Consider the following 4,877-nt stretch of genomic DNA (forward strand, 5'->3'; position numbering starts at 1 on the left):
GTTCAGTCGCACTTTTTTTAACAGACCTTTGACTAAATTATTGTAATTAGCCTATATGACAGCAGTTTTGTTTTCGTTGTCATATTGATGTGCCTTTCTTATGGCTACCCATGTATTTCCATGGAATTATTGGAAGTTTATTTGGAAAGTAATACACATTTTAAAAACCATTTATGCATTACATTGTGTAAGTGTAATATATTATTACTCTGTTAAACTACATTTGGTGAAGCGCGCATTATGACTTGTTTAGGACTTGAAACTTAAGGTTAGGACTAGTCAGTCTTGACTTGTGACTTGACTCGGGACATGCCTGTCTTGACTGATCGCTCCATCTACCATAAAAATAGGCTATTTGTCTGACTGGTCAGCTTAGCGATATCAATAACAAACTCCGCCATTTTCAGACTTAACTTACCTTGTTTTATATAAAACAACATTAACTACCAAGCGTATATATATTTATAAAAAATACGTCAAGATTCAAGGTTTTAGTCACATACACAAGACAGTGTATGTCACATTGCACAATCAAGGCGGGCATGGCCACCTTCATTTCACTACATGTCTTGTGTATGTGACAAAAACCTCTTGAATCTTGACTTATTTTTTATAAATATATACGCAGGGGTGTAAAGTACTTGAGTAATTGTACTTAGTTACAATACTTAGTACTGTTTTGGGGGATTTGTACTTTACTCTAGTATTATTAGGTTTGTATACTTTTACTCAATTACATTTCAGAGAAAAAAACACTTTACTCCTTACATTTAAATGCAGACCTACAAAGTACAAATCTCGCAGGTCCAACTATTTTAATTATTATATTTGTTTCACTGGCCGAACTAACGTTAACGTTATTTTACTTTAGTACATTTAAAAGTAGAAACTTGTTTTTTTCAGCCACATACTCTTGACTTTTACTTGAGTGAGATTTTCACTTAAGTATAATTTGTGGGTACTTTTTACACCCCTGTATATACGCTATAATCTGCTTGGGTGGTTTTATTGGTAGTTTTTTTTCCTCACTGGTGAATACAAATGACAAAACATCTTCATCAACAACTATAAAATTAGGCTGAGATCCGCTAAAACAAGTGTAAACACAAAACTAGTTAAAGACAGACAGTAAAAATGTGGCTGAGTCTTTGAAGATAGTGACTTTAGGGAATAAGCACATTGTGTATACCGTTTATTGTAACATATTATAACTGATAAGGCAGACCCTCAATTGTATTGCCTATATTTATGTCTTTCTTCTATCCCATACCTGTATCCCCCTCCTCCAGGCTGCAATGACTCAGAATTTCCCCAAGGGGATCAATAAAGGAATATCTCGTCTTAATTTCAAAGAAAATACAAAAAACAGGAAGACTTGGTTGATTGACGAGTAACAAAAGAAAGACTCATTCGATTAATAATTTACAGGTTTTGAAGCAGTGCCAATTTATTCATTCACATTCCATCTCTTCACAGGGTAGTGCATGTATATGATGCTCCGAAGGTATTATGCAAAACACTCAAGATTTAAGAAGGAGGGACATGTCTATAAATGGGGTTTGGTCGACCGCTCCCATAAGGTTTGGCTCTTCTGCTGGCGAGGTTCCCTCTAGGTGAAGAGGTTGTAGAAACTGTTCACCGTCCCTTCAGGCGTCTCCTCCAAAGCTACGCCCTCGCAGAAAGGTGGCAGGGTGAGGAGACCGGGGTCCTTAATACCAGTCTCTGTGTTCAAGTTGCTGTGTGAGAGACGCATGATATCGTTACCATTGGGGCAGACGATACAACCCGTTTCTCCTGGACTGAATGTATTACAGCAGCACAGCAGATCCTGGAACCAAGTTCCAATAATATTCCTGGTGATAATAAAAAAACTAACCTGATAGAGAGTGCATTTCCTTCATAGATGTAGAGTGTGCTGAGAGGCAAGCATCCCACGCTTACAGACATGGAATAAGTAGCTGAAACAACACCACAAAGAAACAAAAACACACATTATTTATCATCACTGATCTGTTTCACTGATTTATTGTCAAGTCTCCCATCACTTGTCTGAGAAGCTCAGAAATCCATCAATTTGTCTGTTGGCATCTGAAACCTCCAGACAAAGAATCATAGTCGATTAATTGTATTGCTTAATTTGTTTTTAAAAAGCAGTTAACATACCGACACAGTATATTAAAAACGCAAAACAATTTAGAGGATCAACATTATACATCACTTTAACTATGAATAAAACACAATATTCAAACGTAGTGCCCTTTGATGAATGTTACTCACTTAAAACGTGACTCCTGTGGCGTTTCACCTGAATGAAACAATGTGCCTCGTCTTACCGTTTGCCTCTGGAACGGCCCCCGTCCATATGGAGAGTTTAAGCCCGTCCTCTGCAATTGTTGGACTCCCTAAATTAATTTCGACAGACATATTGGCGTCGGAGGGAATCTCCAGAGGATGCAGGTCTGACTGCAGAGATTTCTTCGCACAGGTCTGGTTACTGCCGTCGATCACATAGAAAACCCCCTGCCGGGGATAAGAGGACAGAATCTCTGAGCAACACAAATATAATAATTCGATCATACAGCACAACAAAAAGAGTCCAACTAGAGTGCGAATGTAAAAGTAAAGCGCAGAGTAATATACAGGTGATTAAACTGGGTATAATATTTATAAATTCATACTACTGATTAATAGTGCTAATCAGATGTACAGAGTTGTAGCATTAATATGTACAGTGATACAGGTACTGTATAAAGACACTACGGCAGTAAGTCATAGGCTACTGGGCAGCAGCGTAACTAGTAAGAGTAGGTAAGTTGTACAGATATGTAAAAATGATTATATACAGGTATGTACAGAGATATGTGGATATACACAGTTTTATACATAAGCGTATTTATATATATTTAAGTGTTACCTCTTTGAAAAACATCAGCACATCCAAACTCAGTGTAAAGTTGACGTTGTAGGGCTCAGTATATTTGAGCCGGAGCTTCTTGGCCACATTATCGTACGTATAATTACCACCTGCATGTTTCCCAGTCCTCAAGTTGAACTGATTCATTGAAACAAAGAGGGAATTTGATAAAAGAATTAAACAAAAAGTTTAAGATCAAGACTGATATCTGGTTTGAAATTCCAAATAGGGAAACTCACCACACACAACATTCCGGTCATACTGGGTGAATCTAAAAGAAAAGATATACATTACTGTTACTGAAATAGCTGTAAGTAGCTAAGGTTAAATAAACATTGGTATACATACAAGATATAGCAAACTAAGCATTACAAATTACAGTTGAAACCAAACATCCTTACGGCAAGGCTGGTCGTGGTCTGCAAGGGTGGTGGCACCCATACACAAGATGAAGGTGGTGACAGCTGCGTACATCTTTGAGTGGAGATGATCACTATTCAGAGAACACAATTAAGAGTTGACAAACTCGAAAGCAAAAAGAACGAGCCGCCATTTTATGTTACAACCCCATATGTCAAGGGGAAGGGGTGAATAATAAAAGGATGATTTTACAGGAAAAATAAAATGCCCACAAGTTTAAGTGAAGGAAAATATTGTGCCTTTATATATACAAACAAACACAGACTAATATACAATGACAATGGTGGATTTGAGACACAACCCAAGGGGAAAGGGGAGGGGGGTATGAAAAAGGAGCTTGAATGATGCCAACAGGAATGAACCGAGGCAAACGAAACAAAACTAACTCTACACAAACACAAAAGGTCAAATAAAAACTACTTGAGTCCTCACTACCTAACCAAACATATGTCCAAAACATACAATGAGTGGCATCACTTCTGACCTAGACAATACTATCCCTACGTGTAGCACCAAATGTATTGGGCCCCTTACCTGCTCCAATTCCCAACACAGAACACACACAGACACTTTTACCAAGTTGGCTAACTAAGTCACATACCTACATTTAGCCAACAGCAACGGAGACAAAAAGAAGAGGAGAAACAGGAAGTGCCACATGGGTTTTAAAACAAGGGGAGGGCTTCCGATTGGTCAACTGGTGATATGATTGATGGCTGGGATGACTGGCTGGTTTCCAATTGGTCTCTTGATTGATGACAGGCCCCTGGATCAGATTAGCAGGTGGAGTGTGTGAGAGAGAGAGAGAGAAGAGAGAGAGAGAGAGAGAGAGAGAGAGAGAGAGAGAGAGAGAGAGAGAGAGAGAGAGAGAGAGAGAGAGAGATTTGATTTTAGAAAAACATTTATTTACATAATTCTCATTACAATGCGTGTGTCAATACAATTAAATAACTAACTACACATTATATCGGGCAACATGTGTCCCCATCACACTTAAAACCACCTGAGATCTCACAATAATCTTTTTTTAAATACACCTGTCCTTCTGCAACACAACAAAAAAAACATTGAAGCTCCACCCAAACAAAAAAAGTATCCATGCGTCCATTCAACACATAATATTTCATCAAGAACAACATATGAGCAACCCAAGAAGGGTCCCGTCAGTCCATTTGTGTCCGTTTTTATATTCAGCGCATGAAATAGATCCCCTTCATCAGGACCTTCCGATCCACAGAAATAATCCTGCAACAGGTATTGTTCCCCGATGCTCCGCGCTTCAGTCCAATCGTCCAGACAGACCCTGTTGTGACAGGCTGTCCTCAGCCCCAATAAAGAAGCCACTTCCTCTGACCCGGCTACATCCACAACATCTTTCAGTGTCATTGTCCCGTCACTGTCCAAGCCCAGGTCTACTCCCTTCCTGAATGTCCAGCCAGGCTCCACACATCAGAGGCTCCATTATCATGGTAATATTACATTATTCAACTGAGCTTCTGCACAATTTTTCTCAGTCAAAAAACTTCCTGGGAAGTGTACCCCC

General features: G+C 38.9%; 1 long non-coding RNA gene across 1 annotated transcript; it reads right to left on the reverse strand.

Moving 5' to 3' along the window:
* Positions 1–2,401: 2,401 nt before the first annotated feature.
* Positions 2,402–3,358, reverse strand: LOC311247993. Its single transcript, XR_014620902.1, has 4 exons — positions 3,316–3,358; positions 3,154–3,185; positions 2,915–3,052; positions 2,402–2,520 (listed from the first exon to the last, which is right to left on the reverse strand). It is a non-coding gene; the product is annotated as an uncharacterized lncRNA (long non-coding RNA).
* Between the last annotated feature and the right edge of the window lie 1,519 nt (positions 3,359–4,877).

This window comes from Notolepis coatsorum, assembly GCF_963971535.1.
Source record: "Notolepis coatsorum genome assembly, contig: SCAFFOLD_420, whole genome shotgun sequence".
Classification (NCBI taxonomy): domain Eukaryota; kingdom Metazoa; phylum Chordata; class Actinopteri; order Aulopiformes; family Paralepididae; genus Notolepis; species Notolepis coatsorum.